Below are 27,659 nucleotides of genomic sequence, written 5' to 3'. Positions count from 1 at the left end.
ACATGCAAATGTGAATAGATCAATAGGTACCGCTTCGGCAGGAAGGTAACGGCACTCCATGCAGTCATTCCAGTCACATGACCTTGGAGGGGTCTACAATGTCTTCAGTTTAGAAATGGAGATGAGCACCACCCCCCAGAGTCAGACATGACTAGATTTAATGTCAAGAGGAAACCTTTATTTACCGTTACTATGGCATTCAAGCTTTTTTACATGAAAACACTGCAGATGTTGTGTCTCTTTCAAACAGGTGGTTCTCACAGCCTTTCATTTCATCAAAAGGTCTGGTCTACTTCTAGATATCAAGGTATTATATTGACCTGATCAACCCTAGACATTGATTAGAGCCTGTATACCTAAAGCAGGAGGATGAAACAGCAGGAGTGACAACTAGAACCCAGGCAGCAGAAAACCCAAGTAGTGTACAGTAAAAACAAAAATAGTATAACTTGTTGTAGTCATGTTGACAGCAAAAGGTTTGTTCTTTCCCATGATGGGATTCCTGCAAAGTGTTTTAAAGTGGTGAGAAACCTGCTTAATGCTTGTTTTCAGAAAAATCGTATTGAACTCTTAATGTGACATTTGTGAATTGCTCTTTGGATAAAGTTGCTTGCATCTTTTGTACACTTTTGTAAATGCCATGTTTGATTCAATAGAAATATCTCCTCAAATTCCTCATGTCAGATTTGTAGCTTACACTGAACCTCATCACACACAAAAAGGGAAATAGGACTTTGTACGCAACCTGTATTTTATGATTGCTGGATCCATATGGGGTGCAAATAAATAAATAAATAAATAAATAAATAAATAAATAAATAATAAACGGGAGCCCATCATACACTTTTCTGTCCTCGTCATACCTTTTAGAAATACTGCAATTCGACTCATCACACAATAAACAGATTTCCCCCTTCCCAATCCATCTTATGCTCCCTGATGTCACTCCTCATTATGCCCTCCACCTTTTTCAAAAAATCAAATCTTGCATAGCTGCAATTTTGAAGTCTTTTATACCAAGCATCTGAGTAGCACACCCTCCCACCTAATTCCTGCTTTGCTGCGATTTTAGAAACATATTGGTCTCTCAGTATAAATAAACTGTTGAATTTTGCAGCTCTAATGTAAAAAAAAAGATACAAGAAAACTAGAAGAGGAAACTTCTATTAGTTTATAGCCTTTTTGGAGGTCTTTCCCTAGCAGCCACTGGAAGTATAATGGTGGCTGCTTCCATATAGAAGTTCCAGAGTTTGGAGAAGCCGCCCCCAAGGAGATGTCAGTCACAGCTGACAATTTGCATTTGTTCTGCCAGAAAGGCAAATCTTTCAACCACATGAAGATTTTAAAAATGAGAAATAAGATACAAAATCTGCATTTGTTGAATGTCCACAGATAAGTTGGCAATCATATTTGTATACCCTTATACGTCGGTTTTTAAGAGAGCCAAATTTTTTATCACCCATCGCCTGCTCTCTATGGAGCCGCGGTTGTGTCGACTGAACTGCTGACCTTAAGGTTGCCAGTTTGAAACCACAAGACAGGGTGAGCTCCCATCTGCCAGCTCCAGCTTTCGATGCATAGACATGGGAGAAGCCTCCCACAGGATGGTAACACATCTGAGCATCCCCTGGGTAAAGAAATGTTAAGAGGTAATAACTGTACGGCCAAATTTCATTTTTTACATGTTTAAGGAGCTCTGACTGTATACTATTTTGTAAATTTGCTTGCTCTTTTGTGTATCTTTTTTTCTTTTTTATTGTCTGCTTTGTTTCTTGTGTACACTATAAAACAAAAAAAATTAAAAAGGAATTATGCCATGTAATTTCTATGAGTCCTATTGATACTGTTTTGCTCTGTGCTTGTATACCACTTTGATTTTAATTGAAAAAGAGCCTAAAGCATGTAAAATAACTAATTAAATATATAAAAATGCATGCAAAGTTGTTGTTTTTTTTAAAAAAAAAGACCATGGACATTGTTATTACTCTTGGAGCTTGCATATTTATTGAACAAATCCTACTAAAAGAGCTGAAATACATTGGGTACTTGTAGTGCATTATTAAAGATCACACTGTTACAAAAGCCTGCATTTTCAGCAGTACACAACTGCAACTATACATAAATGCCACAATTGCCGAATACTGTTTCTTGCTATATGTATATACAGCACAACTGACTTAATCTAATCTATCAGAAGAAAGTGCACAAGAATAAGGGAGGGAAAGGAAAACTAAGAAATGCAGTGCATGCATTGGTTTTTAACAGTCAGAAGCTAAACAGGGCAGGGCAAAACCCGCCCAGTAAAAGGAAGAGCCGAAGGACAGAGTTATATAAAAAATTAAGGTGGGCTTCCAGACTGTGTCTAACACAACAACATTCCATGAGTAGATGGTACAATTTGTTTTGTATTTTGTTGCTTAATTCCCTGGGAGCAAGGACAAAAATGTAAAATCCACATATTGGAAAAAAAAACTGTGGGGTTATACTGATTGTCTTAAAAGACAGTTTGCTTTCTACACATTCCACAGAACGATCGATTATGCTTTGATTTTTTTTAAGTGGCCAATATTTTCATTTTTTCCAGAGGACATTTCAAAACATACTAACCTCTTTTTTGTTTTCCATTTTTTTACAAAGCCTTCCTATTGACTCAATAAAGAAAAGACAAAAGAAAACCCCTAAAAGACTACAAGAAAATTATTGCTATATTTATCCAGGTGATACAAGCAGAATGGCAGAAAGGGAAATCGTAGTAAATTACAGTTTTGTGATTGCTCCCGCTACCATTTGCAAATTTGTGAGCATAACCTGGTGGGAATTGGTTCCTCATTTGCTGTTATTAGTAATTTACTCACCCTACAACACTTAATAAGAAAGCCACACTGAAGACACAAGGAAACAAGTCAGTCCAGTCTAAAGAACGAGAACAAAGTACCAACACCTTCTTAGAACATGGAAATTAAAAATAACTCCATCAGAGCTACCTTGCCAAGGAGCATGTTTAAAGTCCAAAATAGCACCATTCATCAGTGTCTCAAATCCCGTGGCAGCATCTCAATCACTTACCACAAGGAAACCATGAGTTTCATACTACTTCTATACATCAAAAGAGTACATGGATAAAATATAGAGATATACAGACAATCGATGAAAATAAACTACTAGGCTTGTTACATCTAAAATGAAATAAAAGGGGACTCTCAGCCTCTGCGAGAAGCAGTTTGGAATCAGGGGAATGGAGAGGCAGAAGGTTACCAGTTGCATGGAGTCAGTTGAGTTTTGAGTAGTGGAAGACATTGCTGTGATAGAACAAGGCCTGAAGGCCCACCTGTAAATGTTGTAAACTTGGATTCACAGTGTGAAATTTCTGAGTTTATTTACTTGAATCAGAATGGTTAAAAACTGTTTTTATGGTACACATTTTCCCCACTGTAATCCTCTAAAGCAAGGCTCAGAGTCCCTTAGTTTTCTTCTTATGATATACACACAAACAATTCCCGATATATGACACCATGATGATCTCATCAACACCAATACACCATATTTAATACAAATGAGGTGTTATGATTAAAAAGAGGAGAGGTAATTGATTTTGGTGAAATGGTGTCCATAGCCATTTGCTGGTGTCAGGAATAGACTTCCCGCGTCCTCTTTCTTTTTGCGATTGACTTCCTTCGGGATGGGAAGATTGTCCTATACATAAGAAGGAGGGGAGGAGGGTTAGTTGCATTTCTGTGACAATCTGTACAAATATGTCTCCAAATATGAAGCATACACTTGCCTGTTATGGACTTGTAAATGAGAGCAGAACATTAAGTTTTCAAATGTTTATTACTTAAGTTTCAGACCACACAAGCCCTGATATCATCAAGAGAGACCCTTCTCTTAGTCCCACTATTGTCACACGTACAATTGGTGGGAACAAGAGAGAGGGCCGTCTTGGTGGTGCCCCCCAGCTCTGGAACTCCCTCCCCAAAGAGGTGCGTTCGGCCCTCTCTCTACTGGCCTTTCGCACACAGGTTCAAACCTTTCTGTGGAAGCAGGCCTTTCCCGATAACCCATAATAGGAAATGGCCAGGCTGCTATGGGTAAGACATATCAATGAAGGTGATTTCGGCCCAAAGAAGCAGAGCTCTAGAATTTTTTATATAATTTTTATGGACGACCTCAGTGGCCTGAAGCCCAGGGAATTTGAGTGGATTATGTGTATTTATTAATATTGTTGCTCATGATCAATGTAATGTGTAATTATTTCATTTTGGCTTTTGTGTCATGTAATTTCTGTTGTTTTAACCACTGTTTGCCACTTTGAGTCCCACCCATGGGAGAAAAGTAGATAATAATAAATCATAAAGAAAATGCTTGTTTTAAAATTTGCATGAGGACATATCATGAAGTGACCCATACCATGGTCTCAGAGATGTAGGTATGGACCCATCTACGCTGACCATTTATTGTAGCTTCAAATCAGTAGTGAAGAAAATGGTTTCACCGTGCAGATAATTACATAGGACATCCTGGAATCAGTTTTGAGGCCTGGACAACGATTACACAAACTACAGAACACTAATGTATATTAAGAGCTTTACTTCATGAGCTTTCCTGGGTGTTTGTTGTCTAGCTGCTGTGATTTGAAACTAGGTCTGAACTGTATTAAATGGTCAGTGTAGATGAGGCCTATGCGTCTGCTCTCCTCCTGAGAATATGAACATTGTACAATACCATGATTCTCCTTTACATGATCATAAGTCACTTTACAATAACATCAATATGTAACAAGATGCCAGTCTTTGTTTTCGTAATGCACCTTGAGCCTATTTTCCAGGTACCTAATGTGAACTTTCCTTCATATATTTTAAAACTTTGGTATATATTTGTGCATTTTCTAAAGTTGTTCTGCTTCAAACTATGTGCATTACATACTACCTTCCAAGTGTAGGGAAATGCACAAACAGCAACCCACAGAAAATCCATTTGCATAAAGTGATGGGAGAGCACTTTGAAATCTGACTGATTGTCTGTGCAACTAATGTGTATCTATGGGAGATCTTTTGCTGATAACAGCCTCAAGCAGATTGCTTTAAAGTGTCTCCCAAAGGCACAAAACATTAATGTTAACGAGTCTGCCTTTCAATGAATTCATTTGGGTTTTTAATCATAGATTTCATTTTTATTGGCACTTCAAGCTTAATGCACAGAAAATCCACTTTAGCTGCAAAAAAATTGCCTTGTTACTGAAGTGTAACTTCTTAGTGCCTACTCCTCCATCCTTCTTATTAAGTAGCTTATTTCTTAGCCTTTCAGTACTCAGTAAGGAACCATTCTACAATCATTTACTGAAAGGACATATAGAAAAATAGCACATAAATAATGGCATAACAAGTAGTAAATGCAATGTGCAAAATACAGCATACTGTCAGCCAGGTTGGATCAAAGCTTTAGCTTTTCAGTAGCTACATATAAATAGGTCACACAATTTTCTTTAAAATTGGAATACATGGATTCCAGTAATAGAAGAGAACTAAAGCTTGTGCTTCCATCTTGGAATTCTACAACAGAAATCGTTCTTATTGTAATGAACATTACAACTTTGGAATTTTGGTGATAACTCCTAACTATCAAGACCTAATTGTGCTTTCCAAACTTCTGCAACAAAGTATATTTATTTAGTTTGTTTCAGCCATTTCTACCCCCTTTAATTTCATTTAAAGATGGCAATTGGAAGTAATGAAAAAAGAGAGCAGTCAAAAATAAAGCAGTAACAAATAATTGAAATATCCCAGCACAAAAAACATTTATTTATTTATTTACCATCTTTATACCCTGCCCTTCTCAACCCCGAAGGGGACTGAAGGCAGCTTTACACCTAGGCAACTATTCAATGCCTTAAAAAACATACAATTAAAATAAACATTTAAGTTAACAGTAATATTAATACACATTAAAACAGTTTAAAAACATTGCTTCCACTATTAAAACCACGACTTCCATAATCGTAATCCGGGGCCATTCCAATAGTCATTGCACATATTCCATGTCCTTCTATTGCACTTCTCTGAAAGCTTGATCCCAAAGCCACATTTTTACTCCTTTCTGAAGGCTAGGAGGAAGGAGGCTGACCTAATATCACTGGGGAGGGAGTGCCACAGTCGAGGGGGCATCACTGAGAAAGTCCTGTCTCTTCCCCACCAGCCGTGCCTGCGAAGGAGGTAGGACCGAGAGCAGGGTCTCCCTGACAATCTTAATCTCCAAGATGGTTCATATAGGGAAATGAATTTGGACAGATAAACTGGGCCAGAACTGTTTAGGGATTTATAGGCTAAAGCCAGCACTTTGAATTGTGCTCAGTAGCAGACTGGCAACCAGTGGAGCTGGCATAACAGAGGGATTGTATGCTCCTCTGGTGAGCAATCTGGCTGCTGCCCATTGGACCATTTGAAGCTTCCGAACAGTCTTCAAAGACAACCCCGCGTAGAGTGTGTTGCAGTAGTCTATCCGGGATGTAACCAGAGTGTGGACTATTGTGGCCAAGTCTTACTTTCCAAGATATGTGCGCAACTGGCGCACAAGATTTAATTGTGCGAAAGCTCCCCTGACTACTGCCAAATCCTGGGGTTTGAGGCTCTGCTATGAGTCCAAGGAAAGATATATGAGGCAAGAATCTACACACACACACACACCCAGCTGTTATAAAATAAATAGCAAAGAGGGTCATAGAAGAAAGATGTCAAAAATCATCTAAAAATGGCAAGATTAATTTTTGGTAGATATCCCCAGATAAGGAAGTTCAGTAAGTGTAGTTCAACTACTGTAAAAACCTTGTTCTTGGTACCTGCAAACCTGATCTGTATTAATAATGTGCAAGATGCAGTGCGAGGAAGATGATGTTATACTCCTGGAATTTTATGGCTGGAAGGTTCATTCTCTGTAGGTTCTTGACTTTGCTTCTTTATTTATAGTCACCTTGTGCAATGAAATATTATGTGTTGAGTTATTTGTGACAGCTTGAATTTATATTTTCAGAAATCCAGAATTAAACAGATCCTCTTTTCTTACTCCTAGCAGTCCTTGTGGAGGCTGAAGGGGTACATGAGACAACCATATAACTGGCTAGAACTTGATTTGAATATCTACATCTTTCTTAATGACTTAAATGAAGGGTTACAAGGCATGATCATCAAGTTTGCAGACCACACCAAATTAGGAGGGAGAGCTAATACCCCAGAAGACAGAAGAATTATTCAAAATGATCTGAACATGTGGTGGCAGAAAAAGCTAATGGAATTTTGGCCTGCATAAATAAGAGTATAGAGCCTAGTTCCAGGTAGGTCATGCTACCCCTCTATTCTGCCTTGGTTAGAGCACATCTGGAATAATGTGTCCAATTCTGGGCACCGTAATTGAAGGGCAATGTTGACAAGCAGGAATGTATCCAGAGGAAGGTGACTAAAATGATCAAGGGTCTGGAGAACAAGCCCTATGAGGAGCGGCTTAAAGAACTGGGCATGTTTAGCCTGAAGAAGTGTGGTGGAGGCTTTTTCTTTGGAGGCTTTTAAACAAAGGCTGGATCTGTCGGGGATGCCTTGAATGCAATTTTCCTGCTTCTTGGCAGGGGATTGGACTGGATGGCCCACGGGATCTCTTCCAATTCTATGATCTTCTATGAAATGGAGACTTCTTGCTCCATTTAATCTAAAAATACTAAAACTGCAAACCTCCATCAAGAACAAATCAGCCTTTTCTACTGCTCCCTCCAATTTGCCAAACTTGGCTTTGTGGATTTGATCAAAAGATCTTGAAAGCATTATGTTTTTTTAAACTTTTTACCACAACATTAAAAACCTACAAAACACTGATAACTATTAAGCACAAAATATACTCCACAAGATTTCAAAGCTTCATAGAGGAAATGAAAATTGATGAGGTCTACATGCATTTTGTTCCAGATGTTACTTCTCTATTGTCAGTTAAGATGCTCTGGGATCTCAATAGGGATAGAGGCCATGGCCCTTCTTGGCTGTGAGGGCACCAAAGACAAAGGGCAGAAAAAATTTGAAATCTGTTAGCAACAGCAAAGAAACCTCACTGCGATCCAGACAATCTTTTTGAATATCTTTGCCCGATGAAAAAGCCATGAAGCTTCAAAAGTTTGCATGATGCATCTTGTGCTTTTTAGTTCGTCCAAAAAAAAAAAAGGTATCACCATTTGGTGAATTTTGGATTTAGTTGTTGCCAACACGACTACTCTGAGTATGTATGTTTTTAGGTATTCTAGTAAATAAGGATTTTGGAATTTCAGATATCCTGTCATTTAGGGCTCTAAATGTTAATACGAGCAGGTAGCAGCCAGAAATGAACTGTTAGCCAAGCACAATTAAAGTAGGATGCATATTAAATGCTTAATCCACTTTGCCTCTATCAGGATCCTGGTAGATGTACTCTGAATAAGGCTGCCTTATAGAGATCACAGCAGAAGCAACGTAATCTTGATTCAACAAAAGCATCCCGGATAAAGACATCAGCTTTCCATACTGAGGGTAGCAGCTGGCAAATCAGGTGATAAAAGCCTCTGGTGGTTATTGATGCCACCTGTGCAATGTCAGGAGAATCACGAGTCTAGATATTATTCTACAGGCAAAATGCCACCCCATTCAAGCTAAATTGTACACCTCCAGGTCATATGGCTTATGCCCAGGTCACCTGAAAGACCTATGTCCCTATATAAGCTTGCCTTAGTTTTAAGATCTTTCAGGGAGGGTTTTCACCAACTCAGCTATGGCTGGTGAGAATCCAGGCGAGAGCCTTCTTAGTGACTGCTCCCAAACTATGGAAGTCTCTGCCTAAGGAGGCTTGGTGGCACCTCTTTCCTCCAGCAGGCAAGAACCTTCTTATTTAAATAGCCTATGGCTTTTAACTGGTTGGGGTAATGCAATGAGTATGCTGGTTCTTAATGCGGAAGCGGTAGGAGCCCTGGTGGCGCAATAGGTTAGACCATTGTGCTGACATGACAACTGACTGAAAAGTTGGTGGTGCGAATCCAGGGAGCGGGGTGAACTCCCATCTGTCACCTCCAGCTTCTCATGTGGGGACATGAGAGAAGCCTCCCACAGGATGATAAAACATCTGGTCCATCCCCTAGGCAATGTCCTTGCAGATGGTCAATTCTCCCACACCAGAAGCAACTTACAGTTCCTCAAGTCACTCCTAACACAAAAAAGTGTAAGAGGTTTTCATGTGCTTTTAAATATTCTAAATTTATGTTTTTAAAGGGATGCTTTTAAAGGTTTTTTTTTTATTTGAGACTGCTGTGGTTGTATTGTTTTATTATATGGGTTCCATATAAAAGAAAGCAGGATATAAACTAAATAAACGTTAGTGGAGAAGTCAATCCCTTCTGGTTTTTAGCCTGACCTTTAAAAGAACATCCAAGGTGCTAAAATCCACCCTCAGTATACGTCCAGAACCTTAAATTGATTTTTCAAACTCTGGAATAAAACCTGGAATTGATTCATTGATCCCACTGTTTCGAGATCAATAGTACTCCCTGCTAACTGAAATTTACTTTCTTTTTTCCCTGAATGATTTGCCCTAGACAAATAAGTTCTGCCATGTTTTTAAATGGGAATGCTTCAAACTCTTAAAGCACAAACCGCATCTGCTGAAAAAAGTAATTATGCTGCTAGCCTGCGTGCCAAGCAAACAGCCCACAATCATATTCCATGTTTCAAGCCTTTCCATATTCAGCATTTTCAGCAGTGCTAAGAATCCAGTTACAATGTAGCTCTACCACTAAGCTTGTTTGGGCAAAGATAGCTCCAAGCTACAATCCAACTGTCACACACAATCAAGTCAAACTATCTTTACTACAATACACATGCTTGGGAACAGCCCAATCTTAGCCTGTAAATGGAGGTCACCAGACATACAGAGCCCAGTAGGGCCCTTTGCATTATCATTACACTTCCAACAAAAAGTTACTCTGGTTGTACAAATGCTGGCAATCCCAAATATTACTATTTCTCTTTTAGTTATGTCTCTCTATCCAGGGCATGTCTCCGAAGGAAGTGGGCCATATGCATTATCCAAGTGTGCTTCATTAGCCACAGAAAGGGGAAGGTGCTAGACCAGTTCCCCTCCAACTATAATTCTAACATTCTCATATCCTAGAGAATGATGGATCTCAGGGCGCTTCTAGACAGGAGCAAATCATGGGTTTTAATCAAGAGCAAAAAATCCAGTGACTTCAGAAGATGTCCATAGAAATCTCAGGATTTCTGCCTCTGTCACCCACACTTGCTGCTTCGTTGTGGCTCCCAGAACGGGAAATCCAGTTTTTTAAAAAGAAACTCATGATGCAACTATGCAAATCATTGTATAAGTTCTGTTTCTGGTTTATATAACCTGCAAGGCCATCTGTGCAGACAGGGTGTTCTTCCTGGGTTATATATGTTTGTTCCTGATTGCTCTAATTGTGAAAAGATGCACAGCATTGATTAGAGGGGCACAACTTTGTCCTGGCCAGAGAAAATGTGCCCGTCACACGTTTCATGAAGTTTCTGGTACACAAACAAATTTTTTGCGTTCTACTCAACTGTCACCTTCTATTTAGGAACCGAACAATCAGGAACAAACATCTAAAACCCGGGAACCAATCTAGATTTTAAAAAATCTAATGATTTCCAAGTGCAGACATTAACAGACACAGATTTTCAGCTTAGAATCAGGATATTCCTGCACCTGAAAACCTCGTGTTTTTTGCCATTTGTAGAGATTGCTTCTATGTTTACAGAAAATGGTGTCTGGCCACCCTCCTGTTTGCTGCAGAAGTTCCTAGGATAAAGTTCCTAGGATAAAGGTACTGTCTAGACCAGTGGTTCTCAACCTGTGGGTCCCCAGGTGTTTTGGCCTACAACTCCCAGAAATCCCAGCGAATTTACCAGCTGTTAGGATTTCTGAGAGTTGAAGGCCAAAACCTCTGGGGACCCACAGGTTGAGAACCACTGGTCTAGACGGGCCCTCAGTAGATGAGCTTCCCCTTAACATAGAGTGCTCCATGTGACTGTGAGCCTATTACAAACATAAAAAACTATGTGTGATAATGTTAAGGCTATTTGGTTTATAGTTTCTGTGAATTTATTTTGAGAATCTAAGAATTAAAATCTACATCTGTGACATCTAGATTCAAAAGACTCTAAGACAATTATTTCATTAATGGATTTTCTTCCCCACTACAGCTCTACCAACACTGTTTATTTAGAGGATATAGGAAGAAAGCTGAAAACATAACCATAAAAGCAACACAGACATACAGACTAGAGATCTGGGGAGAATGCCAAAAGCATTGTGTTGTGAAGTTCCTTTTCAGCTGTAAAAACAATCTCAATCCTGAAATTCTGCCATACAATCATAAGATTAAAATCCCATGTGACTACTCTAGGATCGGCAAATACAATTCTCTCTTCCATTTACACATGCCTTGGTTATGTGAAATTTTTAAAAAAATCATTTTTGTCAGGAATGTGGAATTCAAATATCTGTTCATTTTTTATTGTTCATTATATAAGGCTGCTTTAGATTAGCAAGAAGAGTTCATAATACTGAACGACTGAGCCCCTTGATATTGCCATGGATGAAAAAAAGCATATTAGAATTTTAAGGGGGCTTAAAATTTGCAAAGTTTTAGTTGTGGATTCTTTAAGGCATGTGAACAAGACAGCACCTGATGCTTAAATACCTACTGTATGCTTGGAGTTCAGCATTTTGTTTCATGTCAGGAGTGATTTGATAAAGTGCAAGTTGCTTCTGGTGTGAGAAAACTGGCCGTCTGCAAGGACATTGCCCAGGGGACACCTGAATGTTTTACCATCCTGTGGGAGGCTTCTATCATGTTCCTGCATGGGAAGCTGGAGCTCCCCAGATTCGAACCACCGACCTTTTGGTCAGCAGTCCTGTCAACACAAGGGTTTAACCCATTGCGTCACCAGGGGCTCCTCGGAGTTTGGCATTAATCGTTATTAATTCTGAGACTGCTGTTCTAGTCCACAAAATTCTTTTCCAACCTGAACAGTTAACCAGAACCATCATTATATAAGAAAATTAACAACTTGACCTTACTGAGCTCCTGCTACCATGGATTGTCCTGACAATCCCATGTTCAGCTTTATTCCCTGAACAGTTCACCACACTGATGGGGTTCAGAGAACTTTTTAAGCCTTAACTTCCCCCTCCTCCCCAAAATGCAGAAACAGACGCCAACATTCAAGAAGCAAAGAACAACGTAGTCCACAGAGTAATCCATTCTCCGAGGACACAGAATATGGTCTTCTTAAACTTATTGGGAAATAAGTCTGTAATCAAGACTACAATAACCTACTGTTAGAGAAATTTCCCCAAAACCACAGACTATTTAACAGTACAGAAAGAATACTTAGTAGAGCATTGAGTTCACAGCATGTGAAAGCAATATAGTGTGGCTGTAAAGAATTCTTGAGCTTAAGGAAGCAAGATGCAGAGTTCAATCTTTAGAGTTTCAAAAGGTTTATTAAAACATAAGACCTACATTTCTTGATAGAAAAGAATTGGGTCTAAGATTTCTCTCTAACTCCATTACTTCTAAGTTCAAACAAAGGAAAAAAATCTCTAAGGACTAGATTTACACACAACTAGAGAGACACAGAGTGAAAAGATCAGAATGAAAGGGAGGTGAATGAACGAGAGGTCTTAAAACAAAGGACATACATCCCGAAGAAGTTCCATTCTACATCATCAATTAGGTTGGGAGTAGGATAGAGATTGAGCACAAACAGATACAACAACAGGCATTCAGGAATGAGAGGGAAGAGATTCTCTCAGCCCAGCATTAAAAATCATAGAATCATACAGTTGGAAGAGATCACGTGGGTCATCCAGTCCAACCCCTGCCAAAAAGCAGGAAATTTGCATTCAAAGCACCCCTGACAGACGGCCATCTAGCCTCTGTTTAAAAGCTTCCAAAGAAGGAGCCTCCACCACACTCTGGGGCAGAGAGTTCCACTGCTGAACAGCTCTCACAGTTAGGAAGGTCTTCCTCATGTTCAGGTGGAAACTCCTTTTCTGTAGTTTCTGCATTCTAGTCTCCATGGCAGCAGAAAACAAGCTTGCTCCCTCTTCCCAATGGCTTCCCCTCACATATTTATACATGGCCATCATGTGTCCTCTCAGTCTTCTCTTCTTCAGGCTAAACATGCCTAGCTCTTTAAGCCGCTCTTCATAGGGCTTGTTCTCCAGACCCTTGATCACTTTCGTCACCCTCCTCTAGACACATTCCAGCTTGTCGACATCTCCCTTCAATTGCTATGCCCAGAACTGGACACAGTATTCCAGGTGTGGTCTGACCAAGGCAGAATAGAGAGGTAGCATGACTTCCCTGGATCTAGACACTAGACTCCTATTTAAGCAGGCCAAAATCTCATTGGCTTTTTTAGCCACCACATCTCATTATTGACTTATGTTTAACTTGTTGTCCACAAGGACTCCAATATCTTTTTCACATATACTGCCCTTCAAGCCAGATGTACCCCTTTCTTTTTCTTTACTTTTCATTTTTTCTGCCTAAGTGGAGCGTCTTGCATTTGTCCTTGTTGAACTTCATTTTTTCATTTTGGCCCAATTTGGCTTAATTCTATCTATCTGCTTCTCACTGAGGACTACAGACCTGAGAAGTATGGAGGTTGAATTCCAACACATACCTCAGTTACAGCACAAATTGATTGAAAATTTAGCCATCCCTTATTTGAAGTCGTCATTTTATTTTCTGCAATAATATATGCAAGAGTATAGGGCACATCTGTATGACAATATTCACAGCAAAGTGACTTCAAACAGTTGACCTGGGAAAGGAACAGGTTTTAATAAACATATAGCTACTGAGTGAATACAGAGGAGTGGGTGCAGCAGATGAGCACGTAGTTGCTGCAACCACTCTACAAACTAAGGCATATTGTGTTTTTATGCACTACTGGGACACCGTAGGTTTATACTGGTTAACTTTTTTTTCTCTTGCAAATTTTGATGAAAGTCAAAACCGTGTTTTGAAAAAATGGCCATGGACTAAATCCCAGACAGGACCATGGTGCAATCCCAATTAAGACAGACCCAGTGAATCAATGGGATCTAAATTATCTAGGATCTAGGAATTGCAATTTGTTGTTATTAATTGCTATCAGGTGGCTTTATTTTATGGTGATCTTAAGATAAATTATTATAAAACTTAACTATAAACCTTACAGCACTTACCGTAATTGAGCACTATCATTATCTCCTTCTTGTGGCTGATGTGTTAGATGATTTGAACTTTTGACACTGTTCTGTGTAAAGCCTGCAATAGGCTTTTGATCTCAGTTCCACCAGCGAAAATCCTAATGACGTGTTACAGCAAAACTGAGAGTGCCTCTGAATGTCGCAGATTAAACAAGCGTCACTACAGTATGCGGTTGCGAGATTCCACTCAACAGAAGTATAGAAAATGTGCTGTTTATCTGAACAACAGATTTGTTCATGAAGGTTCATGGGAATCTTCTTATGTTCGCTCTAGGAATAGCTCTTGAAACTGTTTTTTATTTGTCCATTACTTTGCTTAGTTGCCAATTCTGCTGCCAAATCTTTTGAGTCATCAGTAAAAGAGGGATAAGGGAATGAAAGCAGTATGTTCTGTGGCTTTTGAAAAATAATTTTTACTCTAAGCATATGTCATATTCAATACTGGAAATATCAAAATGGAAATGAAGGTTGGCATATCTTGTAGTTATGAGAACATAACCGAGACGTACAATCTTGTGATGTTTCAGACTCACTGTTACAGTGGTGAAGAACCAAATCTGACTGCCAAAATCTTCATTTTCAGCAAGGTAGCACCCCAATCAAAGGTCTTCTCCCAAGTTCAGTCCACAGCACTTTCCCAATTGCAGGAGGCACTGGGTCAAGCAGTTGTGCAGCGACCTGGAGGTCTATCCATCTGCTTGGTCTCAATGTGCCCTACTAATGGGAGAGGACTGCAGATGTCATTTTCCTTTTCCTCAATCTGACGCACCTCATAAACTCTTTGGTTGGGGTGCCATCTGAATGAAAACCTAGGTCTTCTTCCCCAACAAAATCAGATCAGCTCCCTCCCTCCTGATCTTCAGAAAAAAATTAAAAACATGGTTGTGGGATCAAGCCTTTAGACAGTAATGCAGTGCAGTACATGAAAATGGAATATGTGCAATCATGATTGGAACAGCCTTTGACTATGATTTCAGATTATGTGGTATTTAATAATTGGTTTTAATGTTTATGATTTAATGTATATGTTTATTTTATTATATGTCTGTTTAACCTGGCATTGAATTGCTGCCTTTTGTAAGGCCGCTCTGAGTCCCCTTTGGGGTGAGAAGGGCGGGGTATAAATACAGTAAATAAATAAATAGGTTTTTGGAGGGTGGCATCCTCAAACATAGCCACAACAGCAGAGCTTCTTGGCAGTTGTTATGGCTAATATGCAACATCTTGACCAACACCTTTAAATTGACCAGAACTAAAAATATCAGTTTAACACTAATACAGTAGAGTCTCGCTTATCCAACCTTCGCTCATCCAGTGTTTTGTATTATCCAACACAGTCTGCCTCCCACCCAGATTCACAATTGTTTCAATACATTATGATGTTTTGGTGCTAAATTCATAAATACGGTAATTACTACATAATGTTATCTTGTATTGAACTCCTTTTTCTGTCGACTTGTTGTAAAACATGATGTTTTGGTGCTTAATTTGTAAAATCATAATGTTATTTGATGTTTAGTAGGCTTTTCCTTAATCCCTCCTTATTATTCAACATTTTCGCTTATCCAACGTTCTGCCAGCCCGTTTATGTTGGATAAGCAAGAATTTACTGCATTGTTATTTACAATATAGCCACAATATTTAATTGCACTGAATCTTTCAAAGATAGATAAGGTATATTGGAGAGGGGGCAATTGTATGCTACTCTCCAAAGGCAGTTTGAATGTTTCAGAAAATAGTTTTGTGATTCTTTTGCATATGTTCTAACAAGAAATTACCTCTTAATCGTCAGTACATGCACACAAACCGACATATTGACTTTTAATGCTTAAAAGGGCAATTCATTTTCTGCCTTGGTTCTATTGAAAGTCATAGAATAAATCTAATCAATAATACATTTCAATTATTTTATCTAATTAATGATATAATAAAGTATGAAATAAATATACCTTAAGAAATCCTCTAGGCCCATGGCTGACTGGAATGTGTTTCTGGCTGGCTGTGAGCTTTGGATGATAAATCTATAAGAAATATGAATATAAGAAAATAAATGGTCATCATTAGAATGAAATTAATTGCAGAAATGGAGTGCAAGAAGCAAACTTCTTAGAAGCAATTTCACTGAGAATTTGGCAATATGGAATAAGGATTAACTTCCTGCATAGTCTGATTCAAATATTAGAGTTGCTAGATTAATTCTAAAATAATAATTTAATCTAGTCTGAGAATCCGCTAGGTAATAAATGAGATCAGTGTTTCCCTATGTGGAGGCAACGGGCATGCAAAATAATGATCAAAAGCTTGGGTGAATTGATATAGAGGGGAAAGTGCATTCCTTAGATTTGTAGAATTCTCCCAACATAATGTGATATAAGCTATTTCTCCTCCACGTGTCAGCAATTGCTCTGCTGTTCCAGTGCCCTGGTGGATTGCTGATGACATGCTAAGATATAAATAGAAGCAGACGTCAGCATACAGAGGACCCTATAGCCTTTCAGCAGAGCTGCAGACTCCTAGATACTCAGGGAGGCAGGGAACTACAAAGACATGTTGTGACACAGAGCGAGATGAAAGGTTGTGTAACGGCTCAGCTGGTAGCAAGAAGCAAACATTGCAGACAGAGGTGCCCTGCAGCAACCGTTTTTATTTGACACCTGCACTGTTTCCTCCCAGACAGATCACATAGTCTACTGTGCCACTCAGATGTGGTCTAAGTAGATCTTTACTTGAGCTAGTATGGAATGCGCAAACCAGTGCTGAATAGCTTTCAGATCACAGTACAGGGAGTTATGACCACCTTGTGCAAAAATTCACCCACTGAAGTCTATGGGAGTTTTGTATATGGTTATTATTTAAAATATTTGTAGTTTAAAGCTTAAAAATAAAATATTATAAAGCTTAAAACACTTTTAGGAAGTTTCCTGAATAAAAAATACAACAGAGAGATTGCATAAATGCAGTGATAGATATGAACATGTGTGATGTCGAAGGCTTTCATGGCAGGAATCACTACAATGCTGTGAGTTTTCTGGGCTGTATGGCTATGTTCCAGAAGCATTCCCTCCTGACGTTTTGCCCACATCTATGGCAGGCGTTCTAGGAGGTTGTGAGGTTTGTTAGAAACTAGACAAGTATATCTGAGGAATGTCCAGGGTGGGAGAAAGAAGTCTTGTCTGTTTTGAGGCAGGTGTGAACGTTGCAATTGGCCACCTTTGTTTGGAGGTGTTAGCTGGCCTTGACTGTTTCATGTCTGGAAACATGAAATAATCATGCACCTTCAACCAATCAGTCTTTGAATCTGCAAGGCTATTCAATGCTAATTAAAGTGGCCAATTGCAACATTTACACCTGCCTCAAGCATACAAAAGTTCTTTCTCTCACCCTGGATATTCCAAAGACATATAAACCTCCCTTGCCTAGTTTCTAACAGACCTTGCAACCTCTGAGGATGCCTGCCATAGATGTGGGTGAAACGTCAGGAGAGAATGCTTCTGGAACATGGCCATACATCCTGGAAAACTCAAAGCAACCAACTATATGAATGTAATTAACTTAAACAGCAGCTTTATTGTTTTAATTTAAAATGCAATAAACTTTCCCTGTCACAATACATACATACATACATACATACATACATACATATTAGGAATAGGTCACAACCAGAAAACATAGAAAATGGAACATAGATAAATATTTAAAGGTAGACTAGAACAACCATTTAAAAGTGGACGAGAAAATTTCCATCAAGATCATGACCTCAGAAAAAGACCTGTTTCTTGAGCCTTAACAAATTGGCCATTATGGCCAACCTTTGAGCCTCAACAGATTCATATAGGTGCAGGGAGTCTTTTAAGTAGGTCAACGTTAACCCATTGGGGCCTTAAAGCTTAGGTTTACACAGTGTCCTGAAATGCACTAGAAACAAGCACAGTTGGAACATCATCAGAATTATACACTCTTCTTTCCAAGCTTCCAAGAGTAACCAGGTGCCTACATCCTGTACCAGCGAATCCTTGTAAATAATATTTAAAATACCATAGCGAGGTCTGTTTTCTCCAGATAGCAATGCAGCTGGGAAATCAGTTACAGATAATGTCCAGTCCAGGAGAATCCTTAAATTGTGCATTTAGTTCTTTAGTGGGGGTGGATCCATCTGCATCAACAAATTAGTCCTTGTATAGCTCAATTTTGAGAAAGTGGAGAGACCAGAATCTCTGGAGAGTAGGCAAGAAACAAAGAAAGCCTGTACAACTTCAGCATAACTGTATGAAGTTTATGAGTTGACAACTGAGGTCTGTAGACAAGTCTGCTTTTCTGTAGTAGTTTTTCTTATGGGACTGAGGCCAGTGTACTTCTTGGCTCATCTGTTATTACTTCACAGAAGTAATGAATGCCCAGCAGTGTGTGGCTCATGGGAGGTAAAGGAGACTCAGTAAGTGTGAATGCTATTGCTAAACTCTGGGTGGACTTCTTCTCTGCTTCCATAGTTCCATCTTATCTGACTCTTCATTCCCACCAATATTCTCCTACAGCTTTTCCTTATTCTTCTGCATCTGGTGATTCAAGTCACTTAATGTTATCAGTGAAGAAATATCTAAATGAGGAAGTAGATTTTCCAATGTACTGTAATGCTTTCCTTCACCTCTGCCTCTAGCTCTAAAAAGGAAATAGAAGTTTCATTCAACAATTCTTACCCAACTTTTTTGTCCTGAATTATTTAACACCTAGGTTTTTCCTTGTTGGTTTTAGAAGATATTGTGTCCTGTATTATTTTGTCAGTGACCTCATATTTCAATATTGCAGCCTTTGATCTTTAAAACCTCATTCATTCCCAGCCCAAACCAAATTCTGTTATTTTCTTCAAATGTTATGCCATTCTGGCCAGGTGACTGCATGTCATGGCAGGATTTTTGCTTTGCAGCCTAAAGATTATGTGCTCATGGTCTGATTATTGCTTTCAAGTATCTACATTAAACAACTGCCAACCTAGCAGATCAAAAACATGCAAATGTGAGTAGATCAATAGGTACCTCTCCAGTGGGAAGGTAACAGCATTCCATGCAGTCATGCTGCCCACATGACCTTGGAGGTGTCTATGGACAATGGTTCTTCAGCTAGAAATAGAGATGAGCACCCTCCCCTCCCCCCAGAGTTGGACACGACTAGACTTAATGTCAAGGGGAAACCTTTACCTTTACTTTCTATGTTTATTATATTATGACATCCTATTAATCACAGAATCATGCACTTGTGAAGGATTTCATGCTTCAAGAGCACTACAGAAATCTGCAAATAAATAAAGTATCCAATAAGATTTTCCCCGTTCAGATAAAGTGGTGGCATGTCATTCTTATTTTCTTGATCATTCTTAACACTTCCCACTTTAGTTCCATGTACCTATCTCAATTTTTAGTCCTTCCTGGATATAGTAGCCAGTTAAAGACAGGATACAAACCCCAGAAATATAGTTGTATTCCAAGTATGACTAAAATACAGGGATGCAAGAATAATTTGGAGCATAAAAAACATAAGCTAAAACCAGATTTGGCCAATGGTCCAAAGAGTGGACAGTGGTGAGGCATGTCATCCCAATCAGACCACTGGCCAACAGCTGAGACACAACACCCATCAAAAGGAGGAAAGGCCTTTTACATTATCTACACCAGACCGACATCTCTACAGTAGTACTTTAGAGAGAAGGGATCATTACTGTGGAAAAGATGAGGGACAAACCATCTCCCACTGATAATAGCAAAAAAACCATTTAATTTACTGAATGGATCAAGATTTTAACCACATACTGCAAACCCTTGAATGCCTATTTCAAACCTAAGCCCTGCTATGTGTTAGAGAACTGTATTCCTAATGGTTTGATGTGTTTTGAAAAACAGAATCAATAAGCTTAACCACATTTTGTTGGGCTTTTCTTCCATGAGAAGAGGGAAAGTATTAAATATCACTAAACAAGGATGAATTGCAGTCCTCTTGACAGAGAGGCTTAAATGTTCTGTAGCTGTTCTATGCCACTTATAACCACATTGTCCGTTGAGAACATTTCTTGCTGATGTCTATGAGGACTGGTATTGAAAATCTGTCTTGTTACATCTTGCCTTCTTCATCTATAACAGGGCTGAGCAATGGTGGAAACGTATTCATTAGTTCTCAAGAGACTTATGGAGAGCTGAATCCTCTCAACATACCTGCTCCTGCAAAATAATAATAAATGTTTGTCTTCCATCACCCTCTAGGTGAACATGGGACATTCTTGTCATGTTTTTGGCCTCTTCTGCATTCCTACAGGGCATTTCGGATCATTCAAAGGCGATATGGATTCAAAACTTGGTGGAAATGCCTTCTACTCCCCCTATAGTTCATTTTGGGGCAAAATGGTGCAATTTAGGGGGCCACAAAATGTCCGAGGCAGGTATATCCAGCACATTGTTTGCATTTCTCCCACCATCTACACAATTACTGGTATTTGACATATAATCCCAGTGATTGCCTGCTTTGCCTTCAGGAGATTCAAAGTTTAATAGCAGTGATCTTGGGGGCGACATGAGTGCTGATCACAGTACATAAAACTGGAGCAAACAGACAAATCAGCAACATTGTGACCTCATACAGGTTACTGTAAATACATCCTTTTCAAGCATCTTGGGTGTTAATTAAATCAAAATGTTTATATCTAAGAAGTGTTTTAGCTACATAAATCATGGGGGATATATTGATGTCCAATCAGCCCCGCAGAGCTGCATCCATTGGCAAAACAACTTTCCCCTCACAAATCACTGCGCCTGGAGCAGAGTGATTTACTCTTGCATGTCAAGCAAGCACATTAACTTACATTGTATGAGTGTTTCTCATACAGTATAAAATCAGTTTCCTTCAATATAAAGAAATATTTGCTGGAAGGTTTTGCCCTTTTCCATCCTTTCCTAAGCAGATTTCCTCATGCGCTTTGACCCTGTGGTTTTCCCAGTCTGCCCAAATGACAAGTGATTGGTCAAGTTGTGTGGCGTACATGAAACTGATGCACTGAATTAACATATCACATCACCTGGTCTCCTAATCACTAAAAAGCTCCCGAACACTGAACGTGCAAATGGCTCAGTAGTTAATATCCCATCCAATTTAGGTTTGACTCCACAGCAATACAGAAAGCAATTTAATAGAATATAGTGACAGAAGAGAATGACTACTGTTACATTGTTATAATATGCTTGCTTGTGTCCCTTCAAGATCATCCTTAAGGAAGCTTATGCAGAGTGATGAGAATGACCAGGGTGCCAGAAAATTAGTCTAGATATACAGCAAGATGAAAACTGGCTTATTGAGACCAGAGTTAGGGCACAGGCCATAATAGGGGCTACTAGCCAGACAAATGTCAGTAACAGAAGACAAGAAGCCAAGAATCAGAGCCAAAGTCAGGGGCTGAAACATAGCCAAATTGAAGTCTGAGAGCATAATGTAGAACAAAGGTGATGCCTAGCACAGAAATCAAAAAGGTGCCAATACCATAAGGCCAGAGGGCAAGAATAATAATGAGATCAACATTTAAGGTAAAGATCCTTTAATGAACCCAGATACATATTGCCTATGAAAAATGCTAATGTTCCTGGCAAGTGCCTCCCAACTTTTAAAAGCTTGAGTTTAAAAACAAATCAAGGATGCAATGGCCTTCTTGGTCCTAGTTACACGCCCTACTATACCAATGCATACCTTCCCTTCCTCATCCCCTTTCAAACTGATATAGTGCTCTTCCAAGTTATATTGGAGAATCCTCCCCAAAGATTTCAGGGATGCTTTATTAGATTACATGTGGGATCCTTTCAGAAATTAGACCTGGAAGACCTACACATCTCCTTGGATCCCCTTCAGTATTTGAATGAAGCGGAGAGGAACTGGGAGGGACTGGAACAGGAACATGAAAAAGATTTTTTGTGAAACTGGTCTCATTTGTAACTCTTATCAACTGTTTAGAAGCCATTTATAATGGTGTAGATCAGTGGTTCTCAACCCCATTGGTCTCCAGATATTTTGGCCTTCAACTCCCAGAAATCCTAACAGCTGGTAAACTGGTTCGGATTTCAGGGAGTTGGAGGCCAAAACACCTGGAGATCCACGGGTTGAGAACCACTGGTGTAGATTAACTCTACAATAGTAAAAACCACATAGGCTGCAATCTTACACACTTACCTGAGAATAAGTGCCATTGAACTCAATGGAACTTACTTTTGATTAGACATGGATAGGATAGTGCACCCTACCCAGCTTGGAAACAAATTCCACTTTACTCACAAAACTCTGCTTCCAAGTAAATATGTTCAAAGACTGAAAGAAGACTGCTTATTTATTACAGCTGCAAGAAAATTGAGTATCACTAGCCAACACACAGAATGGGTTTTTTGCATCCTCAGCTGTGACAGAAGATGCATAGCTGTGGTTGGATTTGTTCCATGTGTGGTTCAAGTGGATTACAGTGCATTTTTTTTCTGTTTGAGAATCACTGTCCTTATTTTGATATGTGACCAGTACTTATTTTGATATGTGACCAGTTCCTGATGGGATAAACTGAATTTTAATTCACATCTATAGAAACTGAATAATTATTTGAGTAGACACAGACTCTCTTGATCATCTGCTTTCAATTCTGTAGCAGAATCGTTTATTTATTAAATATGATTTTTTTTTCAAAATCATGGCTTTCAGAAAAAAAGATGTGAATAGAAAATATTGAAAATTACATATGATAAGATCCAGGTTTAATCATATTGATGGTAGACTCACTGAAATCAATATAATTTCTTAGTCTACTATAAACTATAAATAAAAGCTTCCAGAATTCGGCAGTCAGAGTGATCATCCAAAAAGTAACTTTCTAGATGACTAAATCCAGATATATCTCATGAAATGCAAGGGCTGCATCCAAAATGCTTGTATTATTTGCTTTATTTAATTTTCTATATACCTACAAAAAAAGGAAAGTGGGTTCAAATGGCACTACAGTTACAGGTGATTCATACCCTACTTTATGTCATTAGTTTACAATAAAATAAACAAATACTTTGAAAAATGCATTTAAATATCACATAATGAAAACAAGCATTTCACATATAATATATAAAATTAGCTAAGGAAAAGATTGTATAGAATTATAGTATCATTACCTTTCCATATATACAATTATTACATTGCATTACTATTAGCATTATATTGTTTTACATTATAATATTATTATCAATATTATAGGTAGCATAGCATAATATTAGTATGATATATTACTATATTGTTGCCGGGGGGGGGGGGTCCCAACTGATGAGTCAGAAGGAGGAAACATAAGGAACATACACAACACTTAAAGAAAAACAGACTGAAATGGCTTTTTATTCGGGTTCTTGTACTTTCTAATTAAAGAACTCAGGCATTTGGTCCACTTTGTGGGTTTAAATTCTTTCTCCAAATATATATGAATATAAATCTGTACAGAAGAACTTAGCAATTCAGCTGCTGTGTAGCAAAGACATACAATGTGCAATATTAAGTAGTTCTGCAACTAGCTATGGAGACTTCAGAAAAGCATTGGAATGAATAGGCTGGCATATTTTTTCCCCTTCACGTTCAAGTGCATATAGTGTTCTGAGCAAACCTTACTTCAGGAAAACAGCCTTCAGATTTCCATTCAAAATGCCTGAAAATGGAAAATTCAACTCACAAGGATTTTTCAAGTGCATTATTCATTGCATGGCAAACCCACAAAATCCATTTTAAAGGTCATGTTTATGAACATGTGTTGGAACGAGCATGCCAAATTGTGGGGTTTAAAAAACACACACACACAAACACACACACACAAACAGTTAATTTTATTTACATATCGTTTACAAAAGAAATATTTAAAATTATTTCTTACCATTCTCTGGTTCTAGTAAGACTTAGGAGTGCACTTTCTCTCTGGCAGGAAATAATCTGTAAAGGATTAAAATGTAAAAAGAGGAGAAATTCTCAAATCCTGTCACCAGAAAATCTGATTTGCCAAGCAGTAATGAAAACAAGCAAATTGAGAATTACAGTAGAACAGCATTTCTCAAACTGGGGGTTGGGACCACTGGGGGGGGGGGGGTCACAAGGAGGTGTCACAGGGGTCGCCAAAAATGACCAGAAAACACAGTATTTTCTGTTGGTCATGGGGACTCTATATGGGAAGTTTGGTCCAATTCTGTCATTGGCTAGATTCAGAATGCTCTTTGATTGTAGGTGAACTATAAATCCCAACAACTCCTCCAAAATGTCAAAATCTATTTTCCCCAAACTCCATCAGTGTTCACATTTGGGTATATTGAGTATCCATGCCAAGTTTGGTCTTGATCCATCATTATTTGAGTCCACAGTGCTCTCTGAAAGTAGGTGAACTACAACTCCAGAACTCAAGGTCAATGCCCATCAAACCCTTCCAGTATTTTCTGTTGGTCATGGGAATCCTGTGTGCCACGTTTGACCTAATTCCATTGTTGGTGGAGTTCAGAATACTCTTTGATTGTAGGTGAACTATAAATCCCAGCAACTATAAATCCCAAATGACAAAATCAATCTCCTTCAACCCCACCAGTATTCAAATTTGGGTGTATTGGGTATTTGTGCCAAATTTGGTCCAGCGAATGAAAATACATCTTGCATATCAAATATTACATTACGATTCTTAACAGTATCAAAATTACAGCTATGAAGTAGCAACGAAAATAATTTTATGGTTGGGGGTCATCACAACTGTGAAAGAGAGAGGGAGAGAACTGTGTTAAGAGGTCGTGGCATTAGGAAGATTGAGAAACACTGCAGTAGAAGGTTTGCAAAACGATCTATCCACATGTACTTTATACATCACATTTGTTGGCACTTCACTTTGAGGATCTATAGACTGAAATTAGGGACAAAGGAGTCCTGACATCTGGATCTGTACATCTGTCATGCTTTTTTTAGCACATTAGTGAGTGCACCTTTCTGAAGTGCACTATACCCAATGCTTAACCCACTTTAAAAATCCAAGACAAAAATAGCGAGTTTTCTGTCAGCTGCAGAGCTTGTCTATTGTTCTCAGACATACTACCAGCTGTTTCCCTCACACACATACACACATGCTGAAGACAGCAGTATTACAGTCACACTTTTACAACGTAATAGTCCACAGAGGGGATATTTTTGGAAATGGCACTGCATTACATAACCTTAGCTCTCTAGCACCGAGCACAGGCTTCCACCTCTTCTTTCGGGGGATACTGACTTTAACAAAGAAAATATTGTATTGTCGAAGGTTTTCATGTCACTGGGTTGTTGTAAGTTTTTCAGGCTGTATGGCCTTGTTCCAGAAGCATTCTCTCCTGACGTTTCGCCTGTATCTATGGCAGGCATCCATGTGAGAATGTGACCTTACAACCTCTGAGGATGCCTGCCATAGATGCAAGTGAAACGTCAGGAGAGAATGCTCCTGTAACAGGGCCATACAACCCGAAAAACTTACAATCCCCCCAAAATACCCCCCCCCCAAATTGAGCTCAGTTGGTTGCAAGAGAAGCTGGCAATTTCCAGTTTTGGAATGAGGCAGATTCATTGTCCATGAAGTCATTCCCCTTCTTTAAAAAAATGCACAGTTCCAAACTTCTATTTCACCCCATTTTTAGTTTAATTAAGTAAGAAAGTGAGATGGGGCTCAAACTACCATTGGGGCCAAAACATTTGAAATAAATGTAAAATAAATGAAAATAGATGAATTAAAAATGAGAGGGACAGGTCATAGAATCTGTGCTAAAAATGCCTATGTGGCAAAAAAGAAAGAAAATAATATTCATTACAGGATGAAGTGCTGCATATAAATGTAAATAGATGAATTAAAAATTGAGAGATATGGGTGTAGAATCTGTGCAGAAAATGCCTATATGGCAAAAAGAAAATAATGTTTATGTCAGGATTAACTACTGCATATAAATGTAAATATGTGAATTAAAAATGAGAGAGACAGGTCATAGAATCTGTGCTAAAAATGCCTATGTGGCAAAAAAGAAAGAAAATAATATTCATTACAGGATGAAGTGCTGCATATAAATGTAAATAGATGAATTAAAAATGAGTGAGACAGGTCATAGAATCTGTGCCAAAAATGCCTATGTGGCAAAAAGAGAGAAAATAATATTTATTACAGGATGAAGTGCTGCAAATAAATGAAAATAGATGAATTAAAAATTAAGAGAGACGAGTTGTAGAATCTGTGCTGAAAATGACTATGTGGCAAAAGAAAGAAAGAAAATAAAATAATATTCCATGTCCTATGCACATTTGCAGAAAGCTGTTGCAGGAAGAACTAGCTCTGGGTCTATAAATACACCCAAAAGAAAGCAAGGCAACCATTAATATCCCCAGCTTCCCAATCCTCCCTTTCCGCAGGGAAATAAAAACCCCACAAAAATAAAGAGTTCAGCACATAGGCTACACTTTCTTCTGCACACAGCCTGCTTTGGAGAAATAGGAAGCAAGAGAAAGGGGGAAATACACACACACATATGAGAAGGGCATTGAGCCACCCCAGTACAGTAGAGAGAAAAGATACAAAGACACACATCTAGACTGAAAGGAAGGGAAAGGAAACAAAAGGAATGGAGGAAGAGAGAGAAAAGGAGGGGAATCTTTGCAAAGGCTGTGCATTTGGGGGGAGGCGGGGAACTATGTATAGAATACTTACAGGCTCTCCCTTCCTCCCTGGCTGTCCTTCCTACATGCCTCTCTGAAACACAAATGTGGGATTCAAAAGGGCAGCATGCTACAGAAAGGGAATTTATAGAGGGCGAAGGAAGGAGGGAGGGAGAGAGGGGAAAAAAGAGTGGGCTGGGAAAGAAGGGGGTGTGGGAAGGAATGCCTGCGCCTCTTTCTGGAAAAGGGGAGGGGGAGAGAAAAGGGGGGAGCTGCAAAGAAGACAGGAATCCCTCCCTCCCTCCCTCCCTCCCTCCCTCAGGGTTTCAAATGGGCTGCTTCTATTGAACAATGAGCTAATTCTGAGGGTGGCTGGCTGGGAGCCAAGCCCTCCTCTCTCTCTCTCTCTCTCTCTCTCTCTTTTCCCCTTCCTTTTCCCTCTTTCACTCACTCACTCACTCACACCAACCCTCCCTTTTTCCCCTTCGCTGCTGCAGAGCCAGACTGCTTAGTCTGCAATAATCCCCAGCTCCGAGGGCAGCCCCCCTTCCTCTTGTCTAGCACCCGACCAATCTCTGGCCATAGAGCGAGCAAGGCTGGAAACCTATCAGAAGGAGAGAAGACAAGGGAGAGAGCAAGAGAGAGAGAAAGGGAGAGAAACCGAAGGCTGTGACAGCTCCCTTTCC

The 27,659-nt window shown here is 39.1% G+C and overlaps 1 long non-coding RNA gene across 1 annotated transcript; it reads right to left on the bottom strand.

Annotated features, from left to right (window-relative positions):
- Positions 1 to 1,975: 1,975 nt before the first annotated feature.
- LOC137096139 (uncharacterized) lies at positions 1,976 to 27,261 on the bottom strand. The gene is made up of 4 exons (XR_010909327.1): positions 27,026 to 27,261; positions 24,209 to 24,264; positions 16,248 to 16,319; positions 1,976 to 3,693 (listed from the first exon to the last, which is right to left on the bottom strand). It is a non-coding gene; the product is annotated as an uncharacterized lncRNA (long non-coding RNA).
- Between the last annotated feature and the right edge of the window lie 398 nt (positions 27,262 to 27,659).

Source organism: Anolis sagrei, chromosome 2 (genome assembly GCF_037176765.1).
Source record: "Anolis sagrei isolate rAnoSag1 chromosome 2, rAnoSag1.mat, whole genome shotgun sequence".
Classification (NCBI taxonomy): domain Eukaryota; kingdom Metazoa; phylum Chordata; class Lepidosauria; order Squamata; family Dactyloidae; genus Anolis; species Anolis sagrei.
Note: the sequence above shows the minus strand (reverse complement) of the source record. Positions and strands in the feature narration are given on the sequence as shown.